Here is a 26,575-nt window from a genome sequence, read left to right as displayed (position 1 = left end):
GATTCGAACCTGCCACCTTAGGTGTATGTGGCTGGCGCCTTAGCAGCTTGAGCCACAGGCGCCGAGCCATGACAACAATTTTGTAATCACATTTTTAGTAGAGAGAATACAAAAAGTAAGATGATCTTTCTTCTAGCATGGATGAAAATGCTTTTAGTTGATAGTTTAGAAAAGTTCATTTAAGCTTTTCATTTCATTATAGATAAGATCATGTCATTCTTTAGAAATGTCAAATTTATGAAAATCTATCTGGTATTATTTATACATATATATGAATTCTAAAATTTTAAGATGTTAGTAAATATGTTCCTGGAAGAAGAAAATTTCCATTTTGACTACTCAAAAATGAGATTGAATGAAATCTCAGAAATGAATTGCTGAGAATGAATTACTCTCAGAAATGAGATTAAATCTTCCTTTGTTTACAGTTTTACACATCAACTGTTTGGAAGAACATTCCATAGATTAACTTGTGGTTCTGCATATTTTGGCTCCTGTTTCTCCTCCCCAACCCCCATATTCTTGTGTCTGATGCTGTAGGAAAACTTCATAGAGAGATATGACTTCCAGGCCTGTACCTCTGAGTCCCAACCCTGGGGCACAGTATGTGGGAAGAGTATTTGTGGAACTGCATGTACCTGGGGAGGGAGGGCTATCACTTAACATGAGTATGACAGCACACCACAGAATTGCATCCCACTAACCCGAACTTTCTCTGAGTCAACTTTTCTCTAATTGTGTCCTGCAAAAGCCGTGGCCACTTCAAGGCCATGCGAGCTGGGGCAGGGTATATTGGAATAGGGAGAGAATCTGATCTCATACAGCCATGAATGATTAAAATACCTCATTTCTATAAATAGTACAGAAATATATGACCATAGGAACACGCTGAAAAGGACCCATGCAAGTACAGGGTCTTAAAATTAAGTTTCATCAGAGAATCTACCTCTGGGTTTATGCGAGTCACATAGATGCTCTACTGGAGTCTTTCACCCCCCAGATAAAGCTCCTCACATTCCACATGCTACAGGCAGAATTAATCCCCAACTCTTCCGTACTATCTCATTATAATATAATTGATGGTTCTCAAATGTCTTGTCTATTGTCAGTAAGATCGTGATTCTATCTTAGTCATAAAGATATAGAACTTGACAACTGGTGAAACTTACACTTACAGGCAGGTGTTTTAATTTGCCAGTTAATTAATAATGTATGTATAATAAAGTAAATAATAGTCAAAAAGACAAAGCTGGTGGAAGAATTCTAATCATTGATGTAGAACAAAAGAAGTCAACTAAAAAGGGTAAAACAAATGTTAAAGAAACAGAAAACTAGTGCAGCGGAGAAGAGGAACATTGAATAAACTAACAAAAAATGTCATTATTCTTTATGGTAGAGAAAGGAGGGAGCTGATGTGGGGGAACATAATTGAACTATTAAAGATCAAGAGACCAACCAGTTTTAGAAAACAGCACTAATAGAAGTATATGGTGAAATTTTAGAAAAGGAGAAATAATAGTTGGTGACAAAATCTGCAGTGTGACTTTATCATTCTACCTTTTTTAAAAATCCATTTTGACAATCCAGCCACTGTTGTTAGAGATTATCAGAATGTTTCAATGCAGAATTCAGTCTCCTAAGCTATTACTAATAGAACCAAAGCACTCCATGAAATTTTTTGACAGCATTATGGTGACCACATAAAATATATCTGCAAACTCAATCCTGTCCACAGGTAACCAGTGTGTAACTTTTACTTTAGAGCTATTCGGATCTATAAAAATTATGAAGAAGGAGTCTGTCTTTCCCTATCGCCTCCTCCAGTGAAATTCATTGAAAATCCACAGGGGGCATCAGGGAAGGATGGGGAATTGCACTGTTTTTAGAAGTTTATTAAACATGTTAATTTATTTATGTCAGAGTGATATATTCATTATTCTAAAACTAATGTGATTAGCCCTCGATAATGGTGATGTGTCGATAGAAATGATATCAAATTAAGAATTGATGAGTTACAAAAACAATTAAGGATGCACTTGATTGATCTGATTTCTACAGGGCCTCCTCTAGCGAAGACGGCCAGTAAGGGATATGAAAGAGAAAGGAAGTTCCCGTTTCCCACTTCTTAGCCCACCACAAATACAGGTCTCTTGTCTTGTTGCGGGTAGGTTCTTCCTCTGATTATAAATCCCTTGACCGATAGAAACCACCTTTCTGCTGGAGGAATGCAACATGCTTTAGCCTGTGGGGAAAAGAGATTTGATTTCATTGTTACACTTATTAGAGAACTGACTCTATTTAACAGCGTTATCAACAGAAACTAAGTGCTAAGTGTGTACAGAAGACTCCACCAGGCTTTATAAAACAGGCATAGACTAATGGCTTCTAAGGAATTCCATCAAAACAAATGTTTAATCCAGGATTCAAAAGAGATGTGACTTTCATCATTAGTGATAACTCTGTTTTTCAGCTTTATTCTTGAGAGCCCCAAGCTGATGCCAAATGAGATTTTAAACAGGAAGGAACCTTCCTACAGGGTGTTAAATCTCATGCCCACAAGTTGTATGAATTCTTTCTCTGAACTCAGTCTTAGCGTAGGGAAAAAAAGATAGCTGGGTTGCCTCCTGTGAGATGATAGTTCTTATTGAGATTTAGTTCAACAATGCTTGAAAACAAAACAAAACAAACAAATAAAAAACATACAGTGAAGAGATTCTTCCATTCTCAAGGGAAACTGTTCCTATGTGTAAGGGACCTTTCCTGACATGTTTCTCCTTGTGTTTAACCTGGACACCCTATTGTTTCTGTTTATTCCCATTTGTCCTGGCTACTCCCCAGTGGCCATACCGACTCCAGCAAATGCTACCTCTGGGAATGAAATCGCAGACTTGGATGGCCAGGTCTATCAAGGCTACTAGTGTGGGAAAGAGCACACAAGGAAACACCTCAGGAGCTCACAAATGGTTCAAAATCCAATAGAAGTGACATTACACAGTCGTTATTTATGAGAAATTACATAAACAAAAACTCTGTCACAGTGGGGTAAATAGAAAACAGGGAAACAGAAGAAGTGAGAGGCTGCATACTATACAGGGCGTCCATAAAGTTCGTGTGCCATTTAAAATAGCCAATGGTTGGCTGTATATCAAAATACTTCACAATGATTCCCTAAGAAGTTTCTAGAATGTATTCTTTTTTTTTGAGACAGAGCCTCAAGCTGTCCCCCTGGGTAGAGTGCTGTGGCATTACAGCTCACAGCAACCTCCAACTCCTGGACTCAAGCAAGTCTCCTGCCTCTGCCTCCCAAGTAGCTGGGACCACAGGCGCCCGCCACAACGCCCGGCTATTTTTTGGTTGCAGCCGTCATTGTTGTTTTGGTGGGTCCGGGCTGGGGATTCGAACCCGCCACCTTAGGTGTACATGGCTGGCGCCTTAGCCGGTTGAGCTATAGGCGCCGAGCCTAGAATGTATTCTTAAATAGATATATATATATTTTCTTTTTGAGAGAGTCTTGCTCTTGCTCAGGCTGGTCTCAAACTCCTGAGCCCACGTGATCTACCAGGCTTAGCTTCCCAGTAAATTGATAATTTTTAAATCTGTGGGAAAGAGCTATAAGACCCAAGAAAGGATTCACTGAGGATAATTCAACTGCAATTACATTATTTACTTATTTCATAGGATTTCTAGATTGATGGACTAGGCATCAAGTATTAGTTCCAGGACTCTGAGCTCACTTTCTAGTTAGGGTAATGGGAGGATGGTGAAGATTGAAGGAAGAAGAGGTTAGGAAGAAAAAGAGTAAATTCATTTTGAGATAGGATTAGATTCGATATTCATGTGGAGATATTAGGCAAATAGTAGAAGATAAAACTGTAGAATCAGAACAGAAATTTATGTCGGGTGGCAGCTGTGGCTCAAGAAGTAGGGTGCCAGCCCCATATACCGGGGGTGGTAGGCTCAAGCCTGGCCCTGGCCAAAACTGAAAAAAAAAAAAAAGAAAAGAAATTTTTGTTGAAGAAATATATTTGGAAAAAGATGGATGGAGAGTCAGGAGAAAAAGATAAATGTTGAGATAGAAAAAAAAAATTGAATCTTGGGGTATCATAGGAGCTAGAAGACAAATATTTCAGGATTATGGTAGCAAATTGTGTTGTGTTGAATACTGCTAAGGCAGAGGTCCTCAAACTTTTTAGACAGGGGGCCAATTCACTGCCCCCTCAGACCATGGGAGGGCCAGACTGCAGGCCCCGGGATGAGTCAGCTGCTAAGCAGGACAGGCAGCGGCGGCAAAAACACCCAGCAGGCTGGATAAATGTCCTAGGCGGGCTGCATGTGGCCTGCCGGCTGTAGTTTAGGACGCCTGTCAGCTAAGGGATTAAGATGAGGAAGGAAATGCATCCATGAGGTTGGGATATGTAGAATTTTTCTAATGTCACCCTATGGAAGGGTCTTTAAAGTAATTTTTCTTATCTGTAATTTCATTTTCTGTTGTTCCCTGCAATAGAGATAAACGTAGTTTTATTAAAGTTAATACTCAGCCTTTTGTGGCAGAATATCACCTGCTGGCTTGAAGAAAATTCACACCTTCATTAGTTTGAGGACTGACATTGTACGTCAGCACTGGCCATTCCTGGCTATCAGTGGAAGTGGAAACCCCTCCACTTGGTGCATGAGACACCACAGTGGTGTCCAACACTGGAGACCTGATTTCTGCAGTGGTATTTTTGAGAACAGAGAGGTATTCTGTTGGGGATGTGCTATAATAAATATGCCTGTACAATAAAATATACAGACTATTGTGAGGCAGCCCTGCCATGTCACAGGGACTCGGTCCTGTCCTCACAGAGCACACCTATCTTTAGGAGAGCTGGATTAACATGAGCTCTGGTAGCTTGCCCGTTGCCACAGCTGGCACATATTATACCCCTACGCAGCATCCTTTAGACTCCTGCTTCCCTTTGGGGAAATTCCATCTTGAGGGCTTCTCATCACCTTGCCAGAAATCAGATTTCCTCCACTGCCTTGCCAGTCCATCAGACATAGCTGAATATGGCAGAAGCTCAATGGGGAACAGAGATCATTTGTCCCCCCCATTGACGTCTGTCCCCCCAAGAAAAAACTCTCCTCAGTCCCTTTGCAAATCAGTGGTTACACGTGGGGAAGCTGGAGCCCATCGGAGATACCTTGTTACATGCATTCACATCACTTCTGTGAAGTTTGAAGAGATTTTAATAGACTCGATTAGAATACAAATAATGAGATGTTAAATAACTTGTGTGAAGGAAGACAGCACATGAGTGGACAAGGAGAGACCTAAATCTAGACCTAACCGACTTCAAGTATTCTTTTATAGCAGCTTTAGTGAGGCATACTTGGCATGTGAAACACTGCACACATTTTGTTATGTTTAGACATGTTACATACCCGTAAAATTTTCACCACAATCAAGAACATGAGCACAGATATTACCAATAGTTTCCTCCTGCCTTCCTTTGTGCCCCTCCCTCATCACTCCCTTCCTCACCACTCCCTCCCCCTCGCAGGTAAAATTCATCTGTTTTCTGCATTATTGATTACTTTGCATTTTCTCGAATTTTGTAAAAAATTAACATTTATAGTATGCACTCTTCTCGCAATTTTTTTCATTCAGCATAATTAATTTGAGAGTCATTCGTGCTGCTTTATGTACTATTCTTATTTACCACATAATATTATTCCACTGTATGAACATGCCACAATTTATTCCTTTGTCAATTAATGGGGAGTCATTGCCGTTTCTAGTTTGAGACTATTGTAAATAAAGCTACTGTACACATTAACATGCAAGATAAAATCTTTGTACGAAGATATGCTTTTATTTGTCTTCGATAACAGTGAGTGTATGTTTAATTTTTTTAGAATCTGCAAAGCTTTTTTTATTATTAAATCATAGCTGTGTACATTCATGCAATCATGGAGTACAATGTGCTGGTTTTATATACAATTTGAAATGTTTTCATCAAACTGGTTAACATAGTCTTCATGGCATTTTCTTAGTTATTGTGTTAAGACATTTATATTCTACACCTAGTAATTTTCACATGTACCCTTGAAAGATGCACCATAGGTGTGGTCCCACCAAAGCAAAGCTGTTTTTTAAGTTGATTCTAGCATTTTATGTTCACACCAGCAATGCTTGAGAATTCCAATTCTGCCATATCCCAATGACCACTTGCTTTGATTAGTCTTCTTAATTTTAGCCATTTGAATGGGTTTGTTGAGGCATCTTATTAGGGTCTTTATTTGTTTATCCCTAATGACTAATGACATTGAGCATCTTTTTTGTGTGTGCTCACTTGCTATATTAGCATGTCTGCTTTGGTGAAGTGTCAGTTCAAATCTCATGTGGATTTTTTTATTGGGTTTATTGTTTTCTGTTCATTGGATTTTGAGTTCATTAAATATTAATACAATTCTTTCCATCATACTTACAAATACTTTCTACCGGTCTGTGTATTACCTTTTATTTGCTGAATGGTATCTTTCAAAGAGTAGAAACTGCTCATTTTGATGAAGTCCAGCTAGCTTACCAATGTTGTGTTGCATGGATCATGTTTTAGTGTCTAACCAATGAAATCAGCCCAACATAAGGTCACAATTTTTTTTTCCTACATGTTCTTCTGGAAGTATTTAGTTTTAGGTTTACATTTAAGTATATGATCTCCTTGGAAAAAATTTTGTTTATGGTTCAAAGTATGGATCATAAAATCTGTTAAAAAGATTACCCCTACTCCATTGAATTTGCTTGTGGTTGTTTATTATGTATGGGTCTATCCCAAACTTTCCATTCTGTTCTTTTGATCTACTTGTCTATGTTTAAGCCAATCCCATATTTTCTTGATGAATAGCTTTATACTAATCTTTGTGTGTATATATATATATATATATATATACACACACACACACACACAAATGAATTCAGGCATCATCAGCCTACCCAATGATTTTACTCTTCAAAGTTGTTTATACTACTTATTTTACATTTCCATAAGAGTCTTAGAATCAACTTATCAGTTTCCTCAAAAAAAGCCTCTTAGCATTTTGATTGTGATAGCATTCAATCTGCAGATCAATTTAAGGAAAATTGACATCTTAGTAATATTGAGCCTTCTAACTCATAACTATCATAAACATGGTTATTCTTTTATTTATATTTCCTTTTATTAAGCAATGTTTCATAATATTTAGTGTAATTTTTTATATATCTTTTGTCAAATTTTTTCTTAATTTTCTCATATTTGGGGATGTTATTAAAAATTATATTTTGAATTTTAATTTCTTATTTCTTACTACCAGGAGGTAGAAATCCAATCGGGTTTTGTATAGTTGATATTGTGTCCTGCCACCTTGCTAAGCTCATTTATTAGTTCTAGAATCTTTTAGATACTCCATATATTTTCGGCACATATAATAATGTTGTCTCTGAATAAAAAGAGTTTTACTTCTTCCTTTGCAACTGGATGCCTGCTATGTCTTTTTCTTGCTTTATTACTCTGGTGAAAGAAAACTTGTACTCTTAATCCTTCATTTATTCAACTAAAAATTTTTGATTGCCTATTATACATCAGTCATAATTATGGGTGAGATGAATACAGTGTAAATGAAACAGGCAGAGTCCATGCTGTCATGGAGCTTAAAAAATTATTCAATTGTTTAAGAAAATAGATGTAATTGAACATGAGTACTAATATCTGCGAGGAACAGCTAGTGAAAATAGGAATATTTAGCTTAAAGAATAACAGACAAAAGAAAAATAATTCTGCCTTCAAATATGCAAGGTACTATTTTGAAGGAAAGGATTAATATTTTTCTGTCCTGCATAATTTCAGAGGATTTAACTAGGATTAGCAGTGAAAAGTTGAGAAGGAAAGAAAGTTAAGAATTTGTGGCCACACATAAAACTATTTGGTATTGAAACAAGCTGCCTCATGAGAATCTTCCTGTGAAAAGTTTATTGAGAGCCTGGACTGGATGATCCTTTTTTCCATATTCCACAGAGAGTCATTGTTCGCAGGTAGAAGACATAGCCAGGGTGGTTTCTGATTTGGATAATCTGAAACTCTATGAATACCAAGATGCGTGTGATAAGTCCCCTGCTTATATTATGTTTGTAATCTCACTGGATAGTAAAACAGATGTTACAGGTAAAAATAACACAGTTCAAATTATGGGTCAAAATATCAAATGAGGATATTTGCACAGGGGGTGATTAATGGATAAATAATGGCACACATAATATATTTAACAAGAAGTATCCAAATATTTGCTGTCAAACCAAATATATATATATGTATATATTCTCATCTCTTCCGTACATTCTATTCACTCTCTAATGTTCCTATTGTACTTCTCTTGAGTGCCCTTTTCCCACTGTCATATGGTTTCTGATTTCTAATTCCTCCTTCCGTGTTGATCTCAAATCCCTGCAGAATTCTTCATGAAAATCTCCTCAAAGCGCCAGTCTTCTGTGGTCATTTTTTTTTCTCATGGATTATTTACACTTCAGTTAGATCATCAGGAAAGAAACTGTGTCTGACATCTCTCAGGATGTCTGGTCTCTAGAACAACATTAACAAACATGCCTCAGTGAATGGGAGCTAACATTAACAAGGACAACAGCCCCCAAAAGAAGCCAGGGACAAAAGTCTTCATATCTTCAGTTGGAAGATGATTTCTCAGAGGAAATGGAATTTTTTCTTCTACTTTCCTCCTTATTCATTGAGGTACTCATTTAATAAATATTCTTTGATGACACATTACGTATCATCTTGCCAGAGACAAGGGACACCAATAAAAAGAATGAGGCAGACATGGCCCCTTCACTCAGAAACTTCATTATGGAAATAAAAAAAACCCCAGATACATACACAGTTAAAATTACAAATTACTAAGAAAATAATCCAAAGACTAATTTTATGTTGTATGATCAGGAATAGCCTTTCTATTCTTGACTTGACAGTGAGACTAGAACTTGACAAAATAGACTTGCAAACAGTGATGGGAACTGTGATGGGAAAGCAGGGGGTACATTTTAGGCAGAGAGATTCTGCAAAATTTACCATGTGTGAGCAACCTTGTTTGTGAGAATGAGCATGCAATTGAGAGAGGATACTGGAGAGGGTAAGGTCCCGGAGAACAAGTCTTCTCAGGGAGACCACGAGGATGCACCTGCAGGGCCCTCTCCATGGTGACTCAGCTCTTGGGAATTTACAGGCTTAACTCCCTGGAACTTGGAACTTTCCAAGTTCTGTGAAATCCTGTAGTTCTGTAGGGGCTGGAGTAGCATCTCCCCCTTGATTCAAACTGGCCAATGGGAAGGGTGCCTGTAGGGTGGAACTTTTTGACTGTCAATAAAAAAGGAAAGACCAAGCCAGTCGGGGAGCATGGCCATTTGGAAATTTTCTATGCCGTAAGCTCCCGGCCGATGAATAAAGCCCTTCCTCTTATAACTATGGTGTTTGGGTGCTCCTTCTCTTTGTTGGGCCTTGTCTTCCTGCAACACAATCATGTGACTGGAGCCTGGAAAGGGCCAGATGAAATGCACTTGTAGAGAGCCTGGTCTTTGAGAGTTATTAGGTGTTTGTGTTTCATTTTAAATTAAAGGAAGACATTAAAGGATTTTAAGCAATAGTGTGATGTGATATGATCTAGTTTACATTTTTTGGCAACACTGATTGCTCTGTGTAAAACAGATTAATAAGAATATGGAGTTAAAAGGCAGGTGGAAGTAATACAGAGAAGAAAGCATTACCTGCCTGAGCAAGGTGTAAGTAGTAGAATTGGAGAGAAGTTTCCGATCTTCGATTTTGCAATCCAGTGGGGCCCCTTTAAGCAGCCTTTTGAACTTTAGAAGCATCTGAATTCTACAATGCCAGCCTCAAAAGTCCAGGCTAAAAGGAATGCTGTATCTGCCTAAGAAGCACAGAATTTGTTTGTTTGCTATTTTATGTATAGTGGCTTGGAAGGGGGCTGCTGAAGAATGAAGTTTATGGATGTCCCAGACCTTGACCAGCCATGCATTGTGACACCTCAGATGACACTGACCAGTATTGCTGTCTGCTACCTATACAGCCCACTCCTCTGCAATATCAAGGAGCTCCAGCTGTTGTAGGGTCTATTTTGGCATAATGCCTTCCTTATTAAAAAATTTTTAACCCAGTCCCTTTGTTATCAAAGGCTCATAATCTGGCCAAGATGGTGACTCATCTTGCATAGCTGGAGGGCAGATTAGATACTTAAGCATACCCAGATGAATAGAAATGAGTTTCATAGCTTGAAGGAACATTCCTTCTCCAGAACACAATGTTGGCATTTGAGCAGAAACGGTTCTAAAAGGACAGGAATGCCACTTTTGAATGGGACTCCTCCTACAACCAGGAAATACCTTGGCCCACCTATAAAGGAGGTTCTTTATATTTAAATCATCCTTCCATTTTCTCAAGCCCAACTTTAGGTCCAATTGTTCATTGGCTGTCTTGGAACTATAAATATCAGGGCTGGGTCCACTTTTCTCCTCACCTGTTGCCACCTTACACAGCTTGCAAAGTAAGTGGCACATAGTCTATGTTACTTGTGCCTGGATTTTAGCTTACCAAGTCTTCTGATGCTAAGAGACAGAAAAATGCCCTATACCTTCCATGATGAATGCTGCTGAGCCAGGCACTTTGTTTTAACCGTTCCTAAAATGTGTATAGACGTTTTTAGAATAATAAGTCCATTTTATCCATAAAATCTGTGTAGAGGTTTGTTTACTCCATTTTTATCACCTCCCAATGCCCTGGACACTGCATCTAGAGATACAGCCTACCTAGCTTTTTATCATAATTATTATCACCACAATGAGTTGATAGAACTGGATTCTTGTCCCCTTTTATCTTTAACATGATGGGCACATTTCCATCCATCAGAATGCTCCAAAATTGGGCCTCCAGGAGGTAAAATTGTAGCTCACAACTGAAAAGAAGATAAGTGGAAACTGGACTTTCCAAAAATCCAATTAAGGAAATTCAATAACGAGCTTTTAGTGGACACAATGAATTATGAGAAAGAGGCTACTATGGCCTTCCATGAGAGGTTTTCTCATTCTTAAAGCCACAAGAAAGGGGTGGGTTCATTCCTGCCTCAGGAGAGCCTGCCTGAACATGCTGCTTGGAGTGGCCATTGCAGCTTCAGCACTGAGAAGGATACAAGTTAAAGCTAAGTAGAGAGGGGCACAGACCAGTGTCCCAGCTGTCTTTGGGCCTTTCTAGTAGCTACTTTGCTTTTGGACTCATTTTATGAGAAATAATTTCCTTATTGTTGAAGCCAGTATAGTTGGTTTCTTGTTGGTTACTAGAGCTTTTCTAAATCTCTAGTAATAGGTAGGTGGGTAAAGGACCATATCCTGGGTATTCTGGAAGAGTTTGGGCCCCTGAGGAATAGCAGGGCAGCCTCAGAATTTCATAGTGTAGAGGGATCAAGTCAACTGAGGTGCTCCCAGTGAAATCTTTGTGTAGCAGATGGCTCTTCATTTACTGGCTGATTTTGCTAGAGAAGCACAATGGCTCAGGGTAGTTGCTGAAATATTTGAACAGAGCAAGTAAAGTTTTAGCAAGAAAATAAAGTTTACTCACAACCTGCAAAGCAAGTCAGACCCTATCCTAGTGACTGCAGAGCCTGTGGAAAGCACAGTTTTGGATTTTTTACACAACTTTGAGGAATGTCAGCTGCTTCTTGGAAGTTTCCCAGGATCCTAATTAACTCTCTTCTCAAAACAAACTACCTGGGAAGTCTTTATCAGCCTGATTCCCATAATATCTCAGGTGAGGCCCAAAGCAGTCTAAGACAGCCTAACCACATCCACCATCCACCCTGATCAGATCTAGCTAACTGCCTGCCTAACAGTTTCCAGGAGGTCTTGATCCTTCTCAGGTGAGTTCAAGACCTGCTGCCTCCCTCCCATGGTTCTCTTAAGTGTCTTCTGACTTTGAAGTCCATTGTATTATAATAAAGTTTTTCAACCTTTTTTATGTGGGATGATTTCCCACATAAAACTAACTAAATGAAATGTGCTCTTTTAATTCCAGAAACTGAGTGAAAAGACTCATGAGTATTGTGCGTCTTTGTCGAGGCCTAGCAACCTGGGAGAGCATGGTGGGGCCCTGCAGACAAGGCGTAACAGTCTCCTACATGGAACCCTGACTCTGCAGTCAGTAGGCTGCCAGATAAGGGTTGAGATGGCCCATCGTGCAGGGGACACGACTCAAACGTTGATGTGAGTGAAGGAACACTCCATCATAATAGCAGCGGGTCTCCAAAGCCACAGGAAAACAGAATCATTGAGCCTGTTTCTTGGAAACTTAATTGAGTACATGGCAGAAAAAAAGTTTTACTCCCCTGTTTATCCTGACCTTTAACTTTGACAATAGAAGTAAGATAATGTAGGGTTGTTTTAGGTCTTTAGAGAGGAATAGCTTGAGGCTGGTCTTAAAACGATTATCTTACTTTCCCGGACATTCTGTCTTTTCTATAGTTTAAGATAAGAATAGAGGATGTTAGGATTATTGATCAATGTGGTATACATGATTAGTTTACTATAAAAGATGTTGAGAATAAAGACATTTTGCTACTGCCACCCAGCGTAGTAGTCGTTTCTTGCTTTCATATAATTCCAAGAGTGAACTTGCACTCACGGCCAAGCCGTCCTTCTCTCCTTGCAAGAAATCACCACCCAACAATTGGTGTAGTCAACATTTTTATCTCACTGGAATCTATAGTTAAACTTCCATAGCACATTTAAATTATGTTGATAAGACAAAGAGTAAAAAAAAGAATAAACGTAATATACTTTGAACTTCTTTTAAAGTAATTTAATTAATAATCTTTAAATATTTCTGTGGCACACCTAAGATTCTCTCACAGCACATGGGTTAAAAATTGCTGTCCTATAGGATTTCTCCATTATTGATGTTTTATGCTTCTGATTATATAAGTTCCACCTATTAATAGGAGAAAAATGAAAAATTTTTTGAAACTCATTTTGTAATCCTCATGTTCATATATTTAATACTATCTTGATTTGCATACTATAGGTAAGTTTCTGATCCATATTTACATTTATCCTTTAAAAAAATTCAATCACTATACTACATATATATAGTTTTATAACACATTATTTAAAATCATGAATATCTCTACATTCTATTAAATATATTTTGAAATTAAAAAAAAAGACCTTAAAAAGTAAAGAAACTAGCCCTTCAGTCTGGGATTTCAGTACCTAATGAGTATACTTGGATATGGGCAGGTAATGTTTTGATCCTGATTAATTAGTTAATTAATTTTTTGAGATAGAGTCTCAACTCTGTTGCCCTATGTAGAGTGCCATGGCATCATAGCACACAGGAACTTCAAACTCTTAGGCTCAAACAATCTTCTTGCCTCAGTCTTCCACATATCTGGGACTATAGGCTCCCACAAACATATCCAGCTATTTTTCCCATTTTTAGTAGAGATGGGGTCTCGCTCTTGCTCAGGCTGGTCTCAAACTCCTGAGCTCAAGCAATCCACCCTCCTCAGTCTCCCAGAGTAGTAGGTTTATAGGCATGAGCCAGCACACCTGGCCTCTATCCTGATTAATTTTTTTAAAAAATATATTTTTAGTGTCATTTCTATATTTAATCTGGAGAAATGTATCAGTGATTCTGAAGGGACTTGCTAGACTGCATTCTCTTCATTTAGGAAACTGAAACTTTCCCAGCCATTGGCGCGACCATCTGCAAGTGCTACATACACAGCTCTGTGAACGATATACGTGGCATAGTGTTGGAGAGCGGGGCCACAGGCTTTGTGGATTCTCCAACCTTTGCTGGATGTCTACTGAGGGAACTGGGGTCTTGTATTTATCATCCCTAATTCTCCTTTTCCTCATTTGTAAAATGAAAATAATAATAGCATGTATTTCATCAGTTTGTGGTAAGAATTAGATGGAATTGCTTAACTAAATTAAGAAAGCAATCAAACATTAGCTATTTTTATTATTAAGGAGATAGGGGAATTATCCTGAGTTTATAGGCACTGGATTTTCTATGTTTCAGTGATTTTAAGAAAAAAAAAATAGGCATTAAGGATTCAATAGGTATGTTCTTCTTTGCTCCAACACAATCAGTCTTCATCTAGAAAGGCTACAAGCTTTTGAGTCTCATCAGATGTAAATCCTTACTGTTCCTAGAGTGCAAAAGACTTTTAATAAATGATTTAATAGTTTTATAATCACTGGTCCACACATGATTTCTTCTGTGGGAATGTGCACCCCTCACTTCTTCACCCACCAGCCAAAAGCTTGCTCATCCTTGAGTGTCTCCTCCTCTGTGGAGCCTTTCCCCAAATCCCCAAAGAGAAGTTGTTCCACTCCTTGCACTCCCATGACACCATTTTTAATCCAATACCCACAACATAGCGCTTTCCAGGGTATATTTGTAACTGATTTGTTTGCGTGTCTGATTCTTCCAATGGAGCATATGCTTTGGGGGGTCCAGGAACATGTCTGTCATCTCTGAATAGCACAATAAATGCTTAATGGAAAAAAAAAACTATAAGCTGTGCTTTCCCTCAGGGGGAAAAACATGAGCTTTTAGGAGTCCGAAGGGCAGATCAGTTCCCCTGCTTTGTTCTTTATGTGCTTAAGAGTAGAAAAAAAAAAAAAAGAAAAAAATGCCAATGGAGTCAGAAGGAAGGTTCCATTCAGCACACAACTAATTACAGTCCTCACTCGATTCTCTCTTATAAATGACAAGCATCAGATGCCAAGTTGTGGCAGAATGACATCTGCCTCTTTGGCAGACACCCCCGGCAACAGCGTTAATGACTTCGGAGATGGCTGTGGATGTGTAATGCTGTTAAGTTTGTTGTCGGAATTGCATTATCCTCTTCAACATCTTTTTACATTGTCCTCTAACTCACTTCTGATTCTGATTCTGTGAAACCTGGACACATTTATCCAAATTTGCCCAATGCCCTTCATGCCCTTGACATGTCAGTCCTTTAATATATTTTCATCAGCTTCTGTACATTTTTCACAGAGAGTGGTGAACATACTTCACAGCCAGTCTGCGTTCTCATAGGCAGCTCAAAGGGGAAGGTTTTTGTCGTCTGGGAAAAAGTTCTTTAGTACTCAACCAAATTACATTTTCTAAGATGACCACATTTGGGGCTCCTTTTGAAATCAGGTACATAAAGAAAAAAATGCCTCAGCGACTACATATGCTTTGAATTTGAAACCAATATGCAATGCTTCATTAGCTCCCAGGATGAACTATAAAAAGGCAGGGGTTGCAACCATAACAGTCTTGCCTCTGACTGAGAAAAATATATACATTTTAATTTTTTCCTAAGCATTAAAAACAAAGTCTTTATCTGAAATTTCATCCAGTTTTCAGAAATGATGCATTTAATTTCAGACCTGGGTTCTTTTCTTTTTCTTTCTTTCCCCCCCACCCCTTTTGCCAGGAAGAACTAGGAGGCTAAGCTGGGGAAACAGAATAGGATGAGAAAAAATAAATCCCTAATACTTACTCTTCTGTGCTATTTAGTCATCCTGCTTGTGGAAGAGATCAAAATTAATCAAATAGGATATATATTAAAATGTATAAAGCATTAAGAGAAATGTTAGGACCCAAATAGTAAATCATTAAAGCAAGCAATGATACTTATAGCAAGCCTTATAATATAAATAAATCCCTGGAATTGATGAGCTGAATTGTTAATTTCATTTTATGGATGTTTTGTCTATGTATTTGCTTACAAAATAGCTGCAGTGCTCACAATGGGAAAAAAAATCACATTATTTAGTGTTTTGACTTGTTAGGGTAACATTTATGTGTAGAACCAATGCATTTATCATGGTTAATTGGAAATTAATGAAAAAATATTTCTATCGCCTTTGTTTTACTTTTTTTTATTTAGGCATGCCATTTTAAAATGTATTACACCTATTTAAAATGCTGATGAGAATCATAGATATAGGATTGTGAAATGTCAAATGTAAAATTAAAAGGGGAAAGATAATTTTTAAAATTATGTACAGTAGTGCTCAATGATACCATGGTACCCTGCAGCTCTTTAAAATTCTAAAGTGGTTTATAGGAATTGAGAATACCCATGGTTCAAACATATGAATTTCAAAATCCTATATTTTGTTTGTTTTCAAATATGAGACAAAACAATAGACATCAGAATATAATTGTTCAGAAAAAAATGGCTTTTATTTATCACCTAGCTTGGTGACAAATGACCAAACTAGGTCATAAGGATCTTTTATAAAGACTCTTTCTAAGGAACTTTCATGAAGTTTTTAAGTCTTTGACCAAAGTCCCCTGTGCCTTGGTTAACAAAACTTCAGTCCCCATAAATATATTGATGCCTACACGAAAGGTGAGAACAGATGCTTTATCTCCACATTGTGTGCATAAATGTAAGTTCTGAGATGTAAATTGATCAAACTGTAGAAACAAATCATTTAAGATTTGTGCAGTGATTAATAACAGAAGCCAGTAATCAAATCTCCCTGCCACCAGCACATCTGTTACAGAGAGTTTTGAGTTTGCCCTATTATGCAAATGTGCAATAAAACAAATACATTACTTAATTTAGCAGCTGGTTCGAAAACATTATTTTAGGTGATTTCTTTATGTTTTGTGTACTTTTGCCATTGATGGTGGTTAATGTGAACTAATTCAGTTGTTTATGAGATGAGGGCTTCCGAATAATAAACAGCCCCTGGGAAAGCTGGCCTTTAGGAAATTCTCTGGAAATTCTCTAAGAATCAAACTCTGAGGCATAGCTCTTAGCTAGGACACCATTCACAGGAGATTTTGATGGGTTTAAAATTGAAACTCATTTGATTTCCATGTTCTTGAGAATGGAGGAAAATGTTATCACCAGTGATAAAACTTACTGAAAGGGGCTTTTATATTGGTGTTGTTTTAAATGAAATTACTTTTATAATTAAAAAAAAACCTAGACACAAAAATGAAATTCTATTAGAAGCACTGGGATTCATGTTCTAATGTTTTCCTGGTGAAAGTTAGGATTTCATAGCATCAGTTATAACAAATTGGATACCTAGTATATTAAGAAAAACGTAAGAAACTTGTCATTCTTGAGCATGAAAATGACATGAAAACCAAGATAGGTTGGGCTTTTACTAAATCCTAGAAGAGTATCTTTTAGGTAGAGTAAGCAGTGACCAAACTTGTCTTTGCTAGATTAATCAGAGAAGATTTGCTAGACCAGTTAAGGGAGAAAAAAAAGGGAACAATGGGCATCTAACACAATTGCCCACAAAATTTTCAGCAGCTGGACAGCAGGTGGGAATTGAGCAGTTCTGATTGGTTAGCAATGGAGGTAAGTAAAATGATAGGTGGAAAATAAGAAGTAATATGTTATTATAGGGCTGTAAGTTGGTTGAAGCCTGCTACTATAAATAGGACAGCAGATAGTTGAAAAGGGGTATATATATGGTCAGACAATTAAGTTCTCAAATGTATCTTAGAAAACATGCTACATGCCTCATTCCTGAGTGTCACTATGGTCACCTTCAAAGTACTTGCCTTGGGAAGCTATGCACTAATGCCAGTGCTTAGTCCACCCTTCAAAACAACTTTGGAATTCTTTTTCTGAAAGGACTGTCAGAGCTGTTGCCATACAGCACAGTAAAGCTGTGACACAATGACAATAATGAACACCACTCAGCAAGACAGTGCCACACATCAACACAAACACAGTGGTGAGACATTGATATACCAAGGTTATGAAATCTTACTTGAGTTGCTTGTACAGTGCTGCCAGCAGAAGCACACAGTGGCAAGTTCACAAACTTAATTGTTCCAACTTTGTGCCATGACAGCTCTGATGGTCATTCCAGAAAAAGAGTTCCAAAATTGCTTTGAAGGATGAACTAGGTACTGGTGTCAGTGCATATCTTCAAAAGGGGAGTACTTTGAAAGTGACCATGATGATATTCAGCAATGAGGAATGTAGCATTTTTTCTAGGATGAGCTTGCAAACTTAATTGTCAGACCTTTGCATATATGACCAGTTCATATTCAGGTTCTTTCAGTTATTATGTAGGCTCTTGAATCTTTACCATTATGGGCCCATGGAGAAATTTCTAAAGGAACTTTAATTAGTTATCCATAAGTCCACTTTTACCAGTGGCCAAGCGTTATAGCTTAAAGGTAAGGAATTACGTGTATGCTTACCTGCTTAATAATGTAATACTTAGAAAAATCAACATACTACAATGGACTCTTTAAATTTATTTTTTCACTTCAGATTAATATGAGGCTACAAATGATTAGGTTATATTGTTTGCATTTGTTAGGTAAAGTTTAAGTTGTAGGTAAGCCCTTCACCTAGGGCGTGTGCTGTATACCCTTCCATTGTGCACATTAGATGAGAGCTTACCAGTTTCCCTCTCTCCTCCTTGACCCCTTTCCCTCCTCTCCCTTCCTCCACTTGAATTTAATTGTGTTTTTCTCTCATGTGGGCTTGTAATTGTTTATCTGTTGGCTTCATATTAGTATTGAAGATATATGCATTGGATACTTGCCTTTTCATTCTTGTGATACTTTACTAAGAACAATGTTCTTCAACTCCATCCAGGTTAGTACAATAGATATAAAGTCTCCATATTTCTTATAGCTGAATAGTATTCCATGGTATACATATATAGTTTATTAACCCATTCATAGATTGATGGGCACTTGGGTCAATTCCATGCCTTGGTAATTATGAATTGAGCTGTTATAAACATTGTAGTGCAAATGTCTTTATGGTAAAATGATTTTTTTCTTCTGGGTAGATAACTAGTAATGGAATTGTGGGATCAAATGGAAGGTCTGCTTTTAGTTCTTTGAGGATTCTCATACTTCTTTCCAAAGAGGCTATGTTAGTTTGCAGTCCTACCAGCAGTGTAAAAATGTTTCCTTCTCTTCTATCCATGCCAGCATCTGCAGCTTTGGAACTATGTGATGTGGGCTACTCTCACGGAGTTAGGTGAAATCTCAGAGTGATTTTGATTTGCATTTCTCCAATGATTAGAAATGATAAGCATTTTCATGTTTTGCCAATAAGGGTCATGGGAGTCAAGGTGACTTGCCTGAGGTCACAGGGCAATGGGACCGAAATGAGATCTGATTCTAAAGCTCAGGCTCATAATTACACTATCTTTTTTCTGAGGTCAAACTTTGATAAGAGATCCAAGAAAAAGGGTATTTGTAGAGTATGTTCTTAGCATAATAGAAGAGGGAAAAACTCCAAGTTTCTATGTGAACAGTTCATCTACTTGCAAAGTAAGCAATACCATAGTGAACTGAGAATTCAGATATTAAGATTAAGAAAAAAAACAGCATAGATTTGGGATACTTGACTGAGGACAGGCCTTTTGGAATATAAACTCAACAGAGAGACAGTATTAATCAAGGTTCTCTAGAGAAACAGAACAATAGGATATGTGTACATACATAGAAAGAGATTTATTACAAGGAATTGGCTTATGTGATTCTGGAAGCTGGCAAGTGGGCCTGTAGGCTACACATCCTAGTGAACTAATGATGTTACAGATGAGGTCTGAAGGCAATCTGCTGGAGAATTCTTTCTTGCTTGGAGAGTCTGGTCTTTTTGTTCTATAAAAGCTTTCCACTGAATGGATGAGGTCTGTCCATATTATAGAGGGCAATCTGGTTTACTCAAAGTTCATTGCTTTAAATGTTAATCTCATCCAAAACACTCTAAGCTGACAATATTAACCATCACACAGACCAAATTTATACTTAGGATGCTAGTACAAAAAGTTATGTCAATAAGAAAAAATTTTGAAATAATATATATTTCAGAAAAAAGCAATCAACATAGAAAAATCTAGGGCTCTGCCTAACTTATTTCTATATTGAAGTTTAGTATTGTTTATATTTTGAATTAGACAGAGGATGAAGAAATGAAGAGAGGAAAAAATATCTCCATAGCTGCCACAATATTTCAAGGCCCAGGAACTCTGCACAGCCTTCTGGCCTGCACTGGAAACTTCAAACCATAATTATATGACTTTTTCCTGCCTAATTATTTAGAAGTTTTAGTAAAAGTGGATGAATTCATTTGGCAAATAGTGGAGCTGACAACAATATTCTTACCTTCTGCAGAAAATATGATGAAGGTAGCAATGGCCAAAGTCTCATTTCCTTACCCTGTTCAATACTTTCTATTGGTGCAATTTTTGGCAAGTTACTTAACTTTCAACAATTACATATCTATAAAGATAATTCAGCCTATTTTCCTAGGGCTATCAGTTGAAGAGGATTAAAAAAGTTAAGGCATTTGGACTCTGGACATAGGGTCTCACATGTGATAATTCAATAAACATGGCTCTTATCATAGCCCCAGGGGAAAGGAAAGGAGTTAGAGTAAAAGCACAGTAGTACAACCAAATCATCCATACAGTCTACATGTTACACAATGGACTCCTGGTGGGGGGGCCAACGGGATAATGACCAGATCACTGAAGGACCACCATAAACCCTAGGCCCTCTATCTGTGGAGACCTTATACTACATTATAGTGAACATACTCAAATCCCACACTAAAAAGAAACCTGGAATTTAAACAGTTTCAAAAATTTTCTTATTAAAAGTTTGCTTTTGAATTTTAGCAATTATCCTATATGCTTGAGAATTCAAAGTGGGGAAATTAAAATTTTTAATGAAATAGAAGTTTTATGAAATTGAAATTTAATAATTGTCAATATTATGTGTTGTAGACATCTTAATGCACATTTTTGAAATTTTTAGTTTTTGTTAACTATTTTGAAGTCAGCAAAGTTTCTTTACCAGTTACAAATATTCTTGAAGTTTCTGGAAAAGTTCACAGAGTCCAGACCTTATTCCTAGAGTGCATAATGGTTCTAACTGTCTTGAATGAGTTTTAGATCCTATAAGAATAGTTGATGTTATTAGTTCACATTAATCCCAAATGGACTACAAAGTAAAGAATCAAATTTAGAAGAGCAGCCAAGAACAGAATGATTTTACTTTGTCAAGGTGAAAAAAACAAAACAAAACAAATGACAACAAAAAGCAATGACAAAAAACCAGCTTCTATATAAATACAGAAACATTTCTATGGTTTGAATGAATTCCCTAAATTCATGGGTTGGAAACTTGATCTCAAATGTACAAGTGTTACCAGGTAAGCCCTTTAAGAGGCGATTACATCATGAGGTCTCTGCTCCCAGGAATGGATTAATGCTCTATTGAAGGAGAGGATTATTTATCATGGGAGGGGGCTGATGAAAGAAAACTTTAGTTGCCGTTTGTGTCCCTTGCACATAGTCTCTTTCCATGGAATGCCTTCCAGCATGGAATGACACAGCAAGAAAGTCCTCACTACATGGTGTCTGTCCTTCAGTCCTGGACTTTCTAGCCTCCAGAACTGTAATTACCCAATCTGTGGTATTCTGGAAACACAAAACAGATCAAAACATCAATCTATAGATGCCTAATCATGTAAAAACTTCTATCTTGAAAATGAAATATATTGGGGGGTATGTTTAATAAAAACAGGGAGCTCTAATTATAGCTATAGATATAAATTATTACCAAGAATCTTCTGGCTAATTCAAAAGTCCTCTGGTTTTTATGTGGCTATAGAAATGAGAAGTTTATTGCAATAAAATATGTAGTATTTTTTGCAATCTTAAAACAAAGAAATCTATTGTATGGCAACGGTATAACCTTGAAGCATCATGTTAAACTGTAAAAATTCCAGGCTCTACTGTGTGTGAGAGAAAAAAAGCAACATAGCTGATATTTCATGTAGGATTGTATTCTAGCCATGTAGCCAATGGCTTTTAAAGCACCTTTTTCTACTGTTTAAGAAGCTGGTATTAATACAATTACTTGGTAATTTGGCAGTTATAAATTGTGACTTCTTGTCGTTGCCTGGGTCACAGAAGGCTGCTTTCTTTTTTTTTTTTTTCTTTTAAACACTGATGGGTTCAACAGAGTAAACACTGACTTTATAAGTAAGCAGAGAGTCAGAGCACTAGGTTCTAGCAACTTCCAAAACGGAGAATAAGCAGAGTATTTAATTGAGAGTATAAAAAAGGGTAAGGAGGGGGAACCAGTATCATAGTCGAACAAATAATGGAATAAATACCCTATTTAACTATGCCAGACAAACTCAAGCCAAAGAAGCTTGTGGGTCACCAGAGACTACAGGAATGGGTATTGGGTTGATCCTATAATTAAGGGCAAAGGAGTAAGTCCGGAGTACCTCAGACCGAATGTATTTCTCTGTCATACACTATAATTATTATTATGATGGTTCTTACAGGCACTTTGCACTGATAATATGGAATACTTCTTTTGGTAACAAAAGTTAAAGCGTATCACATATTGGGGAGTCAGACAATGCTCCCTCTATTACAAAGACTGTGGCCATCACTCCCTGTCTTGGCAAAGCTAGAAAAGCAAGGATTTTCACAGGGTGGCATCATAAAACTTGATTCTCAAAGTATCCATTATTTTAAGGACATTGCATACTAGACTATTTTATGACAGTCCCTTATCAAACTAGGCAGTAGTAATCAAGAGGAAAAAAGTTAGACTCTCATCTTTATTAACACCATCACGCCCACCTACATGCGCACACACTTTTGTGTCTGGTGGAAGCCCTGACATAGTGGTTTTTCTTTCCTTCTGAAATATTATTCATAACATTTGTAGATATTTGCATGGCAGACATGGTTGAATGTAATTTTTCCTAATTCTGTTTGGGGAAGAGTGTGCACATTCCTGGGCAATAAAACGTGATTGAGCAAAGTCAGTTATGACAGTTCCTTCTGTCACTTTCAAATCTAGTAGGAATAATCATGAGACAAAGTTCTGTCCAATGAGACTGCAGAGTCTGTCGTATAGTTTTCTGGGGAAACTTTGGCCTATCAAGTAAAAGAAAATAGACACCACAGCTCTATCACGCTTCTTCTGTTCTACATATTCCTTTCTGGAATATGGTGTCACAGCCGGAGCTGCTGCTCTCATGTATGATCATGAGAGAAGGGTAGAGAGACTTGACTAGACACAGGCCCTGACTCATTGAGTTATTGATTAATACCAGCCTTAGCTAACTTCTGGTCTTTGTATATGTGAGGAAAATGAACTCCCATTTGTTTAAACTATAGCTGGTAAAATTTTGTAACTTGCAGTCAAACCTGTTCTTAACAGATACAGAATGTATAGTACTACTATTGAAGAAAGCATTAACACACATATAGTATTTTATTTTCATAACAATCTCAAGGTGAAGATAGTAGATCATGTCAAATCAGGTTTTGACATAGAGAAGGTGAGATGGAAAAGTTATTGACTTAACTTTGGGTTACCCAGTTAGTATTATGACAGATTTACTTGTAGCTAGTCTTTATGTCTTTTTTTTTTCTTTTTTATTCATTCATTCATTCACTCATTCAACTGACAGACTATTGAAAGCTTATTTATATAAGGCAGAAACATCTGTGCATCAGCAATATTAATATTAGTAATTAGAAGTTACTCTTTAAGACCTCCCAGTCTAGTGAGTTCACAGTCTTTGAACTCTTAATTCAGTGGTGTTTCAATTTTATCAGTATGCCTTCTTGCTGATACCCGTAGTTATATGAGCTATTTTTTTAAATCAAAATGCAAGGGCTTCAAGGGCATTTGTCTAATCAAAAGATATATCTTTCATCTATTACTAGGACACTAACAGAAATTTCCAGCATAATTTCAAAGCCAGAATTTTCTGAACAGTTCCTTTTTATAAAGGTAAATCTGCTCATTTTTTTTTTCACTTCACTTGGATGACTGTTACATTGAGATAGTTCAGAGTGAGAAAATCATGAGCCTAATGACACACATTGGGTACAATCCAAGAAAAGGAACAAACATGGAGATGGCTAAAGAATATGCTAAGAATAGGCCAAGAACATGCTACAAAATCTAGAAAGATGCTTGGTTCAAATGCTAATTTTTTTTTAAATATTAAGGGAATACAAATATTTTTGTTGAATGGATCCCTTCTACAAGCTTTAGTGTGCCCATCACTTTAATAATATTCATTGTACCCAACAGGTAAGTTTTTATTCCTAATTCCCCTCCCCCTTCTTGATTACCAATGTACTTTACATCTCTTTGTGCCCAGTGTAGCTATATGTTAGCTCCCAATTATTAGTGAGTACATGTGGTATTTGCTTTTTCATTCCTGAGATTATTTCACTTAAGATAATGTTCTCCAGTTATATTCAAGTTGCTGCAAAAGACATCATTTTATTCCCTCTTAATGGAGAATCATACCCTTGGAGTGTGTGTGTATGCCTGCATTCTTTACTCATGAATAGATAGGCACTTAGGTTGATCTTTGCAATTGTGAATTGTGCTGCAGTAAACATTCAAGTGAAGGAGTCTTCTGGTAAAATTACTTCTTTTCCCTTGGCTAGTGGTAGGATTGCTAGATCAAAGGGTAGGTCTACATTTATTTCTTTGAGGAACCTCCATACTGTTTCCATAGGTCTCGTACTTATTTGAAGTCCCACTAACTGTGTATAAGTATTCCTTTCTCTCTGCATCAACACCAACATCTACCATTTATAGATTATTTTATAGTAGCCTTTCTGAAAGGGATTAGGTGATACTTCCTTGTAGTTTTAATTTGCATTTCCCTGATGATTAGTGATGGTGCACTTTTTCCCATACATTTCTTGGCCATTTGTCTGTCTTTTGAAAAACTTCTGTTTGAATCTCTTGCCTACTTTTTAATGGGGTTATTATTTTCTTGTTGACTTGTTTGAGTTCTATGTAAAATCCTTAATTGGATATATAGTTTGTGTATATTTTCTCTTGTGCTGTAGGTTGTCTATTTACTCTGTTGATTATTTCCTTTGGTGTCCAGAGGCTGTTAATTTAATTAATTCCCATCTATTTATTTTTGTTATTATTGTATTTGTCTTAAAGGTCTACATCATATATTTTTTACCTATACCAATGTCTAGAAGAGTTTTTCCTACATTTTCGTCTAGAATTTTTATGACTTCATGCTTTATATTTAAGCATTTTATCCATCTTGAAACAAATGCTGATTTATAGAGGGTTAAAATGTTCTACCAACTGTTAAGGTCCTAAAAAATGGTAAGGACATGCTTCTGCAAATTCCTGTAACATGCAGAAAGAATCCAGAAAATAAATCATTCCAAAATTTAAAGAACTGATAATGACAGAGAGACATTTTCAATCAATCATTTCATCAACTGTTTAAGGAATTTCATAAAAGTAGATTCTTGAAAATTATTAATGTGCTTTGAAATGTGCTGAGTGCTACAGAGAAGAACAGGACATAAAAGAATCATAGAACGTCATCTTTTTGGTCAATTAAGTGAGAATTCACTTGGGGATACAGGTGGGGACAAGAGAAGAAACTAACACATATGGGGAAAAAATAGACAATATTCCAATGGTATGGAACGCATTGCCAATCAATAAAGAGCTAAAAGGTGCTTCAGAAGTGGAAAGGTGTCACGTAAGATTCTAGAACGAGAATTAGAGTCCTTGACCCCAGTTGTAGCTCTACATACTTACAACCTATAGGACAGAACGCCACCTTAACCTCCACGTTTAGGGAAGAGCTAATTTAAGAAGGCAAAATAAGATGATATAGATGACTTTGACTGTTAAATATTAGACACATTATGTGTTATCATTTTCACTAGAGGTTAGAGTAGTGGGAGAAAGTTTTTTGAAAAAAGAGGATATTAGAAACACAAAGAAAGGATGTTCATAGTCCAGGAACTTAGAGTGATGTTTCTTAAGGGAAAGAGGATCTGAGCAACGATGAAGGACACATACAGAAGTCCTGAGCTCTAATTTTAGCTCTGTCACTTACGAGCTCATGGAACTCACTTTCCTTACCCTCAAAATAGGGAAAAAATGATGTCTCTTCAGAGTCTCTCACAGAATGTCGGAGTGAAATTAAATCACATATAATGAAATTTACTCTATAAATCTATGTGCTTTTGGCTACAAAGATCCTGGAATGGCTGAAGCAGAGGCAGGATCTGACGTTTCTGTGGAGTGATATAAACAGGAAAGCACCTGACAGAGTGACACGGTCTGAGAGAAAAGTGCCCTGCAAGATTCAAAAGGAAAAGAGAAAATTTTATTTGAAATTTAATAAATGTAATAAGATTCTGCATGAGCTCTATTTTTAAGAGATGTTAAAGTAGTTATCTATTTAAATGAGGAATACAATTTTCCCTTAAAACCTTCTCATGTTTTACTTTTAGTAGTAATGATTTTTATATTTAGCTAACAGAGCTATGAATGAGTGACCAAATATAGCTATCTATGAAGCGCCCATTAGGTGCCGGGCACGGAGATTAACTGTCGTACTTAGGGAGCTTTTAGTGTAGCTGCAGACGTGGACACCTGAGGGAGCAGAGGTCTGCCCAGGATGGTGCTTTGCAGACATCAAGCAT

The 26,575-nt window shown here is 37.1% G+C and overlaps 1 pseudogene; it reads left to right on the top strand.

Annotated features, from left to right (window-relative positions):
- Positions 1-26,575, top strand: part of LOC100967095 — an 81,290-nt pseudogene that overhangs the window by 7,964 nt on the left and 46,751 nt on the right.

Source organism: Otolemur garnettii, unplaced genomic scaffold (assembly GCF_000181295.1).
Source record: "Otolemur garnettii isolate 467f Iridium unplaced genomic scaffold, OtoGar3 scaffold00052, whole genome shotgun sequence".
Taxonomy (NCBI): domain Eukaryota; kingdom Metazoa; phylum Chordata; class Mammalia; order Primates; family Galagidae; genus Otolemur; species Otolemur garnettii.
Note: the sequence above shows the minus strand (reverse complement) of the source record. Positions and strands in the feature narration are given on the sequence as shown.